At 44.6% G+C, this 13,951-nt stretch overlaps 1 long non-coding RNA gene across 1 annotated transcript; it reads left to right on the forward strand.

Moving 5' to 3' along the window:
* The first annotated feature begins 2,047 nt into the window (after nucleotides 1–2,047).
* Nucleotides 2,048–6,959, forward strand: LOC145521350 (uncharacterized). The gene is made up of 2 exons (XR_014065333.1): nucleotides 2,048–5,021; nucleotides 6,759–6,959. It is a non-coding gene; the product is annotated as an uncharacterized LOC145521350 (long non-coding RNA).
* The last annotated feature ends 6,992 nt before the right edge of the window (nucleotides 6,960–13,951 follow it).

Here is a 13,951-nt window from a genome sequence, read left to right on the forward strand (position 1 = left end):
TTCTTTGTTAAATTCTGCATTCCAGTCTTTGACACTCCCATAGCATAAATAAATAAATTTGAATAGGTAATAATTTACTTGTTGGGTTCTAAAAACAAAAATATATGTGCTTAGACAAATGCATAGTGGCAAGTGTTTATCACTACAATACCATATGAAATATTTCAACCACATATTCCATAAACTGTTTATGATGTCTGTTTTGCCTTTTCTAGAATGTCTTATAAGTTTGTACAGTGTGTAGCACTTGAGGCTGGATTTCTTCACTTAGCAATGTAAGTGTTAGATTCATGCTTTTTTTAATAAATGGGTTGGTGGTTCATTCCTTTGTTTCTCTGAATACTATTGTATTGCATTATATGAGAGGAAAGATAATTTTCTCTCTACCCTTCGATGTTCTTCATTGAGATCCTCATAATGAAAGGGAGATGAACTGGAGAAAAACAGTCAGAGGTTTAATATAGGCCATGCATTCGTGTATGCTTGAAAGATAGCTGGGAAAACTGAATCACTTCCTGAAATGGTGCAAGTTCATTTCAGTTCAATCACTCAGTCGAGACCAACTGTTTACAGCCCCATGGACTGCAGCACACCAGGCTTCCCTGTCCATCACCAACCCCTAGAGCTGGCTCAAACTAACGTCCATCGAGTCAGTGATGCCATCCAACCATCTCATCCTCTGTCGTCCCCTTCTCCTGCCTTCAATCTTTCCCAGCATCAGGGTTTTTTCAAATGAGTCAGTTCTTCGCATCAGGTGGCTAATGTGTTAGAGTTTCAGCTTTAGCATCTGTCCTTCCGATGAATATTCAGGGCTGATTTCCTTTCGGATGGACTGATTGGATCTCCTTGCAGTCCAAGGGACTCTCAAGAGTCTTCTCCAACACCACAGTTCAAAAGAATCAATTCTTCAGTGCTCAGCTTTCTTTATGGTCCAACTCTCACATCCATACATGACCACAGGAAAAACCATAGCTTTGACTAGGCGGACCTTTGTTGGCAAAGTAATGTCTCTGCTTTTTAATATGCTGTCTAGGTTGGTCATAACTTTTCTTCCAAGGAGCAAGTGTCTTTGAATTTCATGGCTGCAGTCACCACCTGCAGTGATTTTGGAGCCCCCCCCAAAATAAAGTCTCTCACTGTTTCAATTGTTTCCCCATCTATTTGCCATGAAGTGATGGGACCAGATGCCATGATCTTAGTTTTTTGAATGTTGAGTTTTAAGCCAACTTTTTCACTCTCCTCTCTCACTTTCATCAAGAGGCTCTTCAGTTCCTCTTCACTTTCTGCCATAAGGGTGGTGTCATCTGTGTATCTGAGGTTATTGATATTTCTCCCAGAAATCTTGATTCCAGCTTGTCTTTCATCCAGCCCAGCGTTTCCCATGATGTACTCTGCATATACGTTAAATAAACAGGGTAGCAGCATACAGCCTTGACGCGCTCCTTTCCCAGTTTGGAACCAATCCCTTGTGCCTTGTCTGATTCTAACTGTTGCTTCTTGACCTGCATACAGATTTCTCAGGAGGCAGGTCAGGTGGTCTGGTATTCCTGTCTCTTTAAGAATTTTCCACAGTTGTGATCTACACAGTCAAAGGCTTTGAAATAATCAATAAAGCAGAAATAGATGTTTTTCTGGAATTCTGTTATTTTTTCTATGATCCAGCATATGTTGGCAATTAGGTCTCTGGTTCCTCTTAATTTTCTAAATCCAGCTTGAACATCTGGATGTTCATGGTTCACGTACTGTTTAAGCCTGGCTTAGAGAATTTTGAGCATTACTTTGCTAGTGTGTGAGAAGAGTGCAATTGTGCGGTAGTTTGAGCATTTTTTGGCATTGCCCTTCTTTGGGATTGGAACGAAAACTGACCTTTTCTAGTCCTGTGGCCACTGCTGAGTTTTCCAAATTTTCTGGCATATAGAATGCAGCGCTTTCACAGCATCATCTTTTAGGATTTGAAATAGCTCAATTGGAATTGCATCACATCCAGTAGCTTTGTTTGTAGATATGCTTCCTAAGGCCCACTTGACTTCACATTCCAGGATATCGGGCTCTAGGTGAGTGATCACACCATTGTGGTTATCTGGGTCATGAAGATCTTTTTTTGTATAGTTCTTCTGTGTATTCTTGCCACCTCTTCTTACTATCTTCTGCTTCTGTTAGGTCCATACCATTTCTGTCCTTTATTGTGCCCATCTTTGCATGAAATATTCCCTTGGTATCTCTTATTTTCTTGAAGAGATCTCTAGTCTTTCCTATTCTATTGTTTTCTTCTATTTCTTTGCACTGATCACTGAGGAAGGCTTTCTTATCTTTCCTTGCTATTCTTTGGAACTCTGCATTCAAACGGGTATATCTTTCCTTTCTCCTTTGCCTTGAGCTTTTCTGCTTTCCTCAGCTATTTGTAAGACCTCCTCAGACAACCATTTTGCCTTTTTCCATTTCTTCTTCTTGGGGGTGGTCTTGATCATTGCCTGCTGTACAATGTCACGAACCTCCATTCATAGTTCTTCAGGCACTCTGTCAGATCTAATGCCTTAAATCTATTTGTCACTTCCACTGGATAATCATAAGGGATTTGATGTACGTCATACCTGAATGGTCTAGTGATTTTCCCTACTTTCTTCAGTTTAAGTCTGAATTTTGCAATAAGGAGTTCATGATCTGGGCTCCAGTCAGCTCCCGGTCTTGTTTTTGCTGACTGTACAGAGTTTCTCCATCTTTGGCTGCAAAGAATATAATCAATCTGATTTCGGTGTTGACCATCTGGAGATGTCCATATGTAGAGTCTTCTCTTGTGTTGTTGGAAGAGGGTGTTTGCTATTAACAGTGTCTTCTCTTGGCAAAACTATTAGTCTTTGCCCTGCGTCATTTTTTACTTCAAGGCCAAGTTTGCCTGTTATTCCTGGTATCTCTTGACTTTTGCATTCCAAGACTGGTCCAAGAAATGGTCTAAGATTTTACCTTAAACGCTATCATCAACTAAGAATGAAAGGAGGAGATTAGGGAATGGAAGAAGCCATTTAAGGGAATTTATTAGGTGAATCACAGTAAATAAGGGTGTGGTGGTTTTGCAGATTAATATCCAGCTTAGACAAGGTTTTCTTCATATTTAGTCATCATCCAATTCCTGTCCCAGAGAGGGACACACCCTTACAGATGAAGATATCCTTAATAAATATAAATCTGCTTCATAAAATGGCATTTCTACTTGGTTTTTGAAGATTCTCCCGGTGCTGCTGTTTTTTGAAAATTAATCAGCCCAAACTAACCCTTTTGTCAAATGCGCATATTTTGGGTGTGCTGTACTGTGCTCCCCTTGACGTGTCTGTGTCCTGATTTACTTATGAAGGCGTCTGTGGAAGGACGTCCTGATATCTGAGTTTTTAACTATTATGACTAGAGCTCTCGTACATGACTTGATGCTAGTTTTTATTTCAGTTTTGCAAAGCAGTTGTCTAAATACAAGAGATACACTTCTTGGATCCTGAGGTGAGACTGTTTAGATTTGGAGAAAAGTGCCAAACTGCCTTCCAAAGTTGACTGTACGTGCATTCCACCAGCATCTTGAGTGTACTCTTGTATGCTCATTTACTGTCTATCTTCTTTGGCCAGGTGTGTATTTCAATCTTCACCAAATTTTAAAGAGGTCATTTGGTATGATTTGAGTCAGATCCTTTTTCAGCTATGTGTTTTGGAAATGGCACTAGGGTAAAGAACCCACTTGCAAATACAGGAGACATGGGAGATGTGGGTTTGACCCCTTGGCTGGGAGGATCCCCTGGAGGAAGGTGTCACTCCAGTATTCTTGCCTGGAGAGCCCTATGGACAGAGGAGCCTGGCAGGTTACAGTCCATAGGGTCACAGAGTCAGACATGACTGAAGTAACTGAGCGTACATACAGTGTGTGCTCTGTCTTTTTGTTTTCTCAATAAGGTTTCCATAGAGGAGAAATTTTTAATTTTATAAAGTCCACATTATTTTTTCTTTTGTTGATAGACTCTTATTAAAAGTTATTTTTTGTTTTATTTTTATTTTTGGCTGCACTGGGCCTTTGTTGTGCATGAGCCGTTTCTAGTTGTGGTCATGGGGCTACTCCTAGTTATAGTATGTGGGCTTCCCTTGGAAGTGGCCTCTCTTGCTGTGGAGCATGGGCTTCTAGGCTCTTGGGCTCAGTAGAAAATATTTTAAAAATATTTTTTCCTGATGCATGAGTATAGGATATTTTTGTTTTCTGTTTTCAATTTCTTTATCAATACCCTATAGTTTTCTGATTATAGGTGTTTTATGTCTTTGGTTAAATTTATTCCTAGTTTTTTTTTTCTTGAATTGTGAATTGGATTGTTTTCTTATTCTTTTTGATGGTTTGTTATTCATGTATAAAAACAAAATTGATTTGTGTGTATTCCATTTTTTTTTGCTGAATTTATCTTTTAATATTTTTTTTGAATTAATGTAAAAGATAGTGAAGCTAAAATCTCACTGCTTCCCCTGCAATCCAGATCATCCACAGGACCCACGACTTAGTGGCTACTAACACCCTTTTCCCACGATGCCTCTTAATACTAATACCATATGGACTCCTACAAGGGAAATAAGTGTCACAACTTTGGTTGAACTTGGTCTGGCAAGTCTTGGCCTCTATAACAAAGTCTGATGCCTGTCTTGCCTGAGTTCTTGAATGGTATTGTTATGGTTGTTTTGAAAAGTAACTCACGTTCCACTAATTTAAAATGTACAGAAAGCCTTTAATAATGGCAAAAAGTAGTCATATTTGCAAATTCACACAAAATGTTCAGTGTGTTTTACCCAAAACGGTGACACTCTCCTGAGGAGCCAGCACCTAGACCCCCATGAGGAAAGCAGGAATTCTGTGTTAGGGTTTAATACACAGGCCGCTTCCACCGTCACCTGCTGCCCCAACTCTGTGAAGATACCTTTTTCCATCCTGGTCCAGTTTTCTTTTCCCAGAACCATTACTGCGTTTTCCCCTCATTTGGACAGCCTTGATGGATTTAAAGCAGGTAAGATGAATATGGGATCTGGGTGGCCTTTTATGGTATGGCTTTTCTCACTAAGGACGTTTTTAATATTCATTTATGTTGTAACAATTATGACCACTACACTTTTTTCTCATTGTCATTAAAAATACAAAACATGGCATTAACCATTTAATTCATTTGAAGTATGCAGTTTTGTGATGCTAATTACTTTCACATGGTTGCACAAATAAGTTAAATAATGTGTGTACCTCATGTGTGCATGGGAGATACTCATATATATATATGAAGTGAAGTGAAGTTGCTTAGTCGTGTCCGACTCTTTGCGACCCCATGGACTGTATACACGCACACACACACACACATCTTTATCCATTCATCAGTTGTTGGACAGGTATGTTGCTTTCACATCTTTGCTGTTGTGAATAGTGCTGCTATGAACATAGTAGTGAATGTGTCTTTTCGAATTATAGCTTTGTCTGGATACATGCCCAGGAGTGGGATTGCTAATTCATATGGCAACTTTTTAGTTTTTTGAGGATCCTCCATACTGTTTTCCACAGTGGCTGCATCAGTTCCCACCAACAGTGTAGGAGATTTCGTTTTCTCCACCCCCTCACCAGCACTTGTTATTTGTAGACATTTTATCGATGCCATTCTGATGACTATGAGGTGATACCTCATTGTGGTTTTGATTTCCATTGCTTTAATAATTAGCGGTGTGAAGTGTCTTTTTATGTGCCTGCTGATCATCTGTATGTCTTCTTTGGAGAAATGTCTATTTAGACCTGCCCATTTAAAAATTTTTTTTTGAGATGCATGTGCTGTTTGTGTATTTTGGAAATTAGACCTTTTTGGTGGCATCATTTGCAAATATTTTCCCCCAACAATTAGTACAGGTGCTGGGACAACCAGATCCCACATGCAAAAGAACAAAGTTGGACCCCTACTTCCCTCACTACAGAAAATCAACTCAAAATGGATCAAAGGCCTAGATGTAAGAACCAAAATTATATACCCCATAGAAGAAAACATGAGAGAAAAACTTCACGACTTTGGATTTGGCCATGATTTCTTAGATCTGCTACCAAAACCACAAACAACAAAAGACAAAAGAGATGAATTAGACTTCTTCAAAACAAAAGCTGTGCACAAAAGGAGTAAGAAAAAGATCCACCATCCAAAATGGCACAAGATGTTTGCAGATCATGCACCTGATAAAGGTCTGTAGCCTACAAGCCGAGACCCCGCTGGCCCAGGGGGTGCCCATGGGGCCCCTCCCATCCCAGGTGATAAGGGAGTTTCAGGCCCACAACACCCTTGGGCTGGACACTGGTCATCCTCAGCACCCTCAAGGAGTGAGTGCTGGAAGGTTTTGAGCACAGTTCCTTCTCATCACTGCCCTCAAAGACTGGAGGCTTCAACATGTCTCCAGAAGAACACAGAATCTTTGCAAATCTTTGAGAACCAAGGGATCATCCTTTACTTTCTTGAAAAGTGCATCTTACTTCATAGCAGTGACCTTGTCCAATGTGGCTCCCGTGGTGTTCTCCCAGCTTCTTCATTTCTCTGAAAGTGGCCAGGGCAGTTTGGGTGTCTCCAGTCCCCACACCAGGTGACAAGGCCAGTGGGCCAGGTCCTGGTGGTCCTTACTTTCACTGATACTAACTTAGACTCACAGGTTGAGATTGAACATGGATGCCCCACCTTCTCCATCAAGAATTCTCATCTCCTCACCTTCTCTTTTCCTCTGCTTTTCAGTTTCAGATTTACCTGACATCGCCACTCACAGTTCCTGAAGAGCCCAGAGGTTTCTCCTGAAGGAAAGGTTCTGAAAGATTCAGAGGGATAAATAAAGAATGCAGATGATTCCTACCTTGTGCTGATGCCTAGAGGGTGAGGAGAGTGAATGTTTTCTCATGAGAATTGTAAAATCCTCCAAGTAATAGATCATTGAGGGCATCCTTTGTCTTCCTGCTCATTCTAATAATGTTGTTCCTGAATTTTAATTCAGTAAAAATTTATCATATAAATATGCCAAGGGGGAGATCCATTTAAAAATGTTAGTGAAGTAACTCCAAGGGTTTTACAACAAATATGGACATAGAACCTGAGGTCAGACACTGGCTGAGAGATTCCCACCCTGAGCCACTGTCCCTTGGAGGGTGGAATGGCCATGACCATCCTCTGGTAGGTAAGCCTCCTCAGGCACATCCTATGTGGGACCACCGTACCACAGAATCTTAGATTGGCCAATGGCAGGCAGCTGGCGAGAGATGAGGAAAACAGAAAGCTGCCCAGCAGCCTGGGATATCTCCTGGGCAAGGACTTAGTAAGGGTCAGCATCAGGCCGTTAGTTAGAGCCAGCATCAGGGGCTTAGAGACAGTGTCAGGACCTCAGAGATAACTTGATGGCCTTAGCAAGAGTCAGTTAAGGCTGTTCATTAGGGACACTTCAGAGACTTTATTAGGGACTATATTCAGGGCCTTGGTTATGGACAGATTCAGAGGGATATTTAGTGACAGCATAGACTATAAGGGACAGCATCAAGGCCTAAGCTAGGGACAGTGTCAAGGGTTCAGGTAAGGTTGTTCCTTAGGGATATCTCAGGGCTTTCAATAGGACCAGCGTCAGGGCTGAAGTTAGAACGAATGTCAGGGCATTAGTTAGTGACAAAATCAGGGTGTTACTTAGGGAAAAAGTCAGGTCATTATTATTGACAGTGTCAGGGCCTTGGTGAGGAGGAGGTTCTTAACCTTACTAAGGAACAGGATCAGAGAAACAGGACCATTGTCAAGTCATGAGTTAGGGCCACAATTAGGGTGTTATATAGGGAAAGAGTTAGGTTATTAATGACAGTGTCTGGGCCTTAGGTAGAGTCCTCATCAAGACCTTAGTTAGGGAGAGCTTCAGTTCAGTTCAGTCGCTCAGTCGTGTCCAACACTTTGTGACCCCATGGACTGCAGCAGGCCAGGCTTCCCTGTCCATCACCAACTCCCAGAGCTTGCTCAAATTCATGTCCGAGTCAGTGATGCCATCCAGCCATCTCATCCTCTATCATCCCCTTCTCCTGCCTTCAATCTTTCCCAGCATCAGGGTTTTTTCAAATGAGTCAGTTCTTTCCAACAGGTGGCCACAGTATTGGAGCTTCAGCTTCAGCATCTGTCCTTCCAATCAGGACTGATTTCCTTTAGGATGGACTGGTTGGACCTCCTTGCAGTCCAAGGGACTCTCAAGAGTCTTCTCCAACACCACAGTTCAAAAGCATCAATTTTTCAGTGCTCAGTTTTCTTTATAGTCCAACTCTCACATCCATACATGATTACTGGAAAAACCATAGCTTTGACTAGATGGACCTTGGTCAGCAAAGTAATGTCTCTGCTTTTTAATATGCTGTCTAGTTTGGTCATAGCTTTTCTTCCAAGGAGCAAGCGTCTTTGAATTTCATGGCTGCAGTGACCATGTGCAGTGATTTTGGAGCCCAAGAAAATAAAGTCTCTCACCGTTTCCATTGTTTCCCCATCTATTTGCCATGAAGTGATGGGACCAGATGCCATGATCTTATTTTTCTGAATGTTGAGTTTTAAGCCAACTTTTTCACTCTCCTCTTTCACATTCATCAAGAGGCTCTTTAGTTCTTCTTTGCTTTCTGCTATAAGGCTGGTGTCATTGTATATCTGAGGTTATTGTTACTTCTTCCAGCAATCTTGATTCCAGCTTGTGCTTCATCCAGCCTCGCATTTCCCATGATGTACTCTGCATAGAAGTTAAATACGCCAGGTGATGATATACAGCCTTAACATACTCCTTTCCTGATTTGGAACCAGTCTGTTGTTCCATGTCCAGTTCTAACTCTTGATTTTTGACCTGCATACAGATTTCTCAGGAGGCAGGTCAGGTGGTCTGGTATTCCCATCTGTTTAAGAATTTTCCACAGTTTGTTGTGATCCGCACAGTCAAAGGCTTTGGTGTAGTCAATAAAGCAGAAGTCGATATTTTTCTGGAACTCTCTTGCTTTTTTGATGATCCAACAGATGTTGGCAATTTGGTCTCTGGTTCCCTACCTTTTCCAAATTCTGCTTGAACATCTGGACATTCATGGTTCACGTACTGTTGAAGCCTGGCTTAGAGAATTTTGAGCATTACTTTGCTAGCATGTGAGATGAGTGCAATTGTGATAGAATTCCAGTTGAGCTATTTCAAATCCTAAAAGATGATGCTGTGAAAGTGCTACACTCAATATGTCAGCAAATTTGGAAAACTCAACAGTGGCCACAGGACTGGAAAAGGTCAGTTTTCATTCCAATCACAGAGAAAGGCAATGCCAAAGAATGCTCAAACTACCTCAAAGAGTCGGACATGACTGAGCGACTGAACTGAACTGAACTGAACTTGAACATTCTTTGGCATTTCCTAGTCCTGTGGTCACTGCTGACCTAAATGTCTGGTGGTTTTCCTTACTTTCTTAAATTTAAGTCTGAATTTGGCAATAAGGAGTTGATGATCTGAGCCACAGTTTTATGGCTCCGTTTATGATCTGAGCTCCCAGTCTTGTTTTTGCTGACTGTATAGAGCTTCTCCATCTTTGGCTGCAAAGGATATAATCAATCTGATTTCAGTATTGACCATAGAGTCTTCTCTTGTGTTGCTGGAAGAGGGTGTTTGCTATGACCAGTGTGTTCTCTTGGCAAAACTCTGTTGGCAGGGCAAAGGATAACAGGAGGAGCATCAGGGAGTCAGAGCCAGCAGCAGGGCATTAGTTAGGGCCAGCAACAGGGCCTTAATTAGGGACCTTGTTAGGACCTCAGAGATAACTTCATGGCCTGAGTAAGAGATAGTTCAGGCTGTTAGTTAGATGCACTTCAGTGACTTTCTTAGGGACATAGGGCCTTAGTAATAGGATCAGGGTGTTATTTTGTGACAGCTTAGGCTATAAGGGGCAGTATCATGGCCTCAATTAGGGGCAGTGTCAGAGTTAGGGACAGGCTTAGGGCCTTCATAAAGCATAGTTCAGGCCTTAGCTAGGCGCAGTGTCTGGGGCTTAGTTAAAGACAGTTTCAAGGCTTCAGTTAGAGATAACTTGAGGGCCTTAAAGAAGTTCAGGCTGTTACTTAGCAGCATCTCAGGACCTTAATAGGGCTAGCGTTAGGTTCATAGTTGTGACCAGTGTCAGGGTGTTAGTTAGGGACCGCATCAGAGACCTACTTCAGTACATATTCAGGGCCTTAGTTATGGACAGGATTATGGCAAAAGTAGGGATATTGAGGGCTATTAGGGACACCATCAGGGCATTAGGATGAGTCTCAGGGTGTTATTTAGAGGCAAAATGAGGATGTTAGTTAGGGAAAGAGTCAGAAAATTGGTTACAGACAGTACCAGCCCCTCAGGTAGAGACTTCTTCAATCCTTAGTGCCTTGAAGTGAGGGAGAGCATCAGGGGTGCATCTTCAGTGGCTGAGAGAGGGAGTGTATCAGGCCGACACTTAAATACAGAGTTAAGGGCTTAATTAGGGAGCGTGTCAGGGCCTCAGAGAAAACTGAAGACCTTAGTAAAAGACACTTTAGACCATTTGTCCCAGGGATATTGTCAGGGTGTTCGTTAAAACCAGCATCAGGGCCTTGGTTAGGAAGAGAGTTCAGAGGACAGTTTGGGAAAGCTCAGGCCGTCATGGACAGCTCAGGGCCATAGTTAGTGTAGGTCCAGGGCCTGGGAGTGAAATCGAGCAGGACCCTGTGGGGCTCCTGGGCCCAGAAGCCTTTCCCATGTCCCCTGTTTCTTTGTTGGGAATAGACTCCCGGCTCCATGACCTACCCTGAGCTCCAAAGGGCAGATTGGAAGAGGTGCTAATCAGGGAAGGGAGGGGATGCAGAGAGAACGAAAGAGCACTCAAGAAAGAGTATTCTGTCTTGGGTCAGGGTCCTGTTTCTGTCAAAAGGGATACACGCAAAAATATCTCTAAACTTTTTACCCAACTAAACATCCTCTCAGGACAGAGAGGCCTGGCGTGCTGCAATTCATGGGGTCGCAAAGACTCGGACACGACTAAGCGACTGAACTGAGCTGAAACATCCTCTCCAGCAAAATGGAAAATTGTAGCATTCTTCATTCCAGAGAAGCTCACCAAGAGACCACCTGAGGTCAGGTGAAGGGAGTTCAGGCCCTGTACACACCCTAATCCTTACAACAACTCTGCCCTTTAACCATTGCTATAAAGTGAAAGTCACTCAGTCTGACTCTTTGTGATCCCATGGACTATACAATCCATGGAATTCTCCAGACCAGAATAGTGGAGTGGGTAGCCATTCCCTTCTTCAGGGAGTCTTCCCAACCCAGAGATCAAATCCAGGTCTCCCGCATTGCAGGTAGATTCTGCACCAGCTGAGCCACCAGGGAAGCCCAAGAATAATAAAGTGGGTAGCCTATCCCTTCTCCATGGAGTCTTCCCAACCCAAGAATTGCACCAGGGTCTCCTGCGTTACACAGAGATTATTTACCAGCTGAGCTACCAGGGAAGCCCATAGCTATAAAACTCCTAAGCAAGTCCTCCTGCCTTGGGGCAGTGTTTGAGGGCATGAGTTTTCTGTGTCCCTCTTTGCTAGCAAAGCAGTATAGCTATGCTTTTCTACTTCACCTGGAACTATCTCTGAGATTCGGTTTAGCACAGGTGTACAGAGGTGGCGTTTTGGGATCAGATTTGGTGCTCACTGTCGGGCTGACTTGGGGATGGCCCCTGTGGGTCCTCTGACTTGATCAGATGCTCCAAGATTTTCTCCATGCCAGCCTCTTTCAAGAGTGGAAGGTTGGAGAATTCCATTAGAGGGCAGATCACCTGGCATTCTTGACTGGAAAGGCTGAGACTGAGTCATACCCCATCTCGCAATTAGAACTCCAGGGCAGGAGCAGACAGTGAAGAGGGACTGCCTTAGCCGCTGCCAAGACCAACTCTGCCTTGAGGACAATCCTCTCTCCATCCTGTCTGGACTGTTCCAAATGTCCTACTCCAAGGAATTAATCTGGGAAACTAGGAAAGTAGCACTCGGGGTGTTTCAAGAACTCAGACTGTGTGCTAACTCGCTGGCATGCACTCTGTGGTTATGTAGACTTAGGATAATCTTGGCTCTCATTTTGGTGTTTGTTCATTACAGGAAATCTCATCTGGAAGGTGCTTCTGAGTTCCTTTGCTTTGAAGTGATCTGTATCTGTGTTTGAAATAACTTCACTCTGTTTATGTAGGTATTGTATGGCATATTTTAACAGTTCTTTTAGAGTCAGGCCCAAGTGAGGACCAGAGACAGGGTTGAAAGTGTAGTCAGGTCCAGAGTAAGGGCATAGCGAGGACCAGAGTCAGGTCGTAGTGAGGTCCAGAGACGTGAAATAGTGAGGACCGATGTCAGGGAGTAGTGAGAACCAGAAGTGGGCCAATGAGAGGACCATTGGCAGGCGACGAGAGGGGAACAGCGGCGGGCCGTCGAGAGAAACTGGCGACCCGATTCTGGCCGATGAGAGGACCTGGGGGGACCCACGGAGAGAACCTGGGCGCGGGGTGGGGGTGGTCCGCGGAGAGGACCCTGAGGGGAGCAGTCAAGCGGACCTGGAGTGGGGAGTCGTAAGTGGACGAGCGGCGGTGCACGGGGTCTGCGGAGAGGACCTTAAGGGGGCTGTCAAAGGGCATAGAAAAAGGAAACAAGTCAGGGCCGGTCACAGGCAGCGTCAGGTCCTAGAGAGGAAAGACGTCAGGGATCAGTGAGAGGCAGCGTCACGTCCTAGAGAGAAAGACCGCAGGGATCAGTGAGAGGCGTCGTCCGGTCCTAGAGAGGAGGACCTCAGGGATCAGTGAGAGGCGGCGTCCGGTCCTAGAGAGGAAAGACATCACGGAGCAGTGAGAGGCGGCGTCCGGTCCTAGAGAGGACGATCTCAGAGATCAGTGAGAGGCGGCGTCTGGTCCTAGAGAGGACGACCTCAGGGATCAGTGAGAGGCGGCGTCTGGTCCTAGAGAGGAAAGACGTCACGGAGCCGTGAGAAGTGGCGTCACGTCCTAGAGAGGAAAGACGTGATGGATCATTGAGAGACGGCGTCAGGTCCTAGAGAGGAAGGACGGCAGGGATCAGTGAGTGGCGGTGTCACGTCCTAGAGAGGACGACCTCAGGGATCAGTGAGAGGCGGCGTCTGGTCCTAGAGAGGAAAGACATCACGGAGCCGTGAGAGGCGGTGTCACGTCCTAGAGAGGACGACCTCAGAGATCAGTGAGAGGCGACGTCCGGTTCTAGAGAGGAAGGACGTCACGTCCTAGAGAGGAAACACGTCACAGAAATACGTCATGGATCATTGAGAGACGGCGTCAGGTCCTAGAGAGGAAAGACGTCACGGACCAGTGAGAAGTGGCGTGACGTCCTAGAGAGGAAAGACGTCAGGGATCAGTGAGAGGTGGTGTCATGTCCTAGAGAGGATGACCTCAGGGATCAGTGAGAGAACCCCGCCCCCCAATCAGGTCCTAGAGAGGACGACCTCAGAGACCACTGAGAGTAGGCGTCAGGTCCTAGAGAGGAAAGCCGTCACGGACCAGTGTGAAGTGGCGTGAGCACCTAGAGAGGAAAAACGTCAGGGAGCTGTGCGAGGTGGCGTCAGCTCCTAGAGAGGAAAGACGTCACGGACCAGTGAGAAGTGGCGTGACTTCCTAGAGAGGAAAGACGTCAGGGATCAGTGAGAGAACCCCCCCCCCCCAATCAAGTCCTAGAGAGGACGCCTCAGAGACCAGTGAGAGGCGGCGTCAGGTCCTAGAGAGGAAACACGTCACGGACAAGTGAGAAGTGGCGTGACGTCCTAGAGAGGACGACCTCAGGGATCAGTGAGAGAACCCCCCCCCCAATCAGGTCCTAGAGAGGACGACCTCAGGGATCAGTGAGAGGTGGCGTACGGTCCTAGAGACGAAAGACGTCACGTCCTAGAGAGGAAA

The sequence above is a fragment of the Giraffa tippelskirchi genome, chromosome 9 (genome assembly GCF_054371585.1).
Source record: "Giraffa tippelskirchi isolate mGirTip1 chromosome 9, T2T-mGirTip1v1.2.pri, whole genome shotgun sequence".
In the NCBI taxonomy this organism is placed as follows: Eukaryota; Metazoa; Chordata; class Mammalia; order Artiodactyla; family Giraffidae; genus Giraffa; species Giraffa tippelskirchi.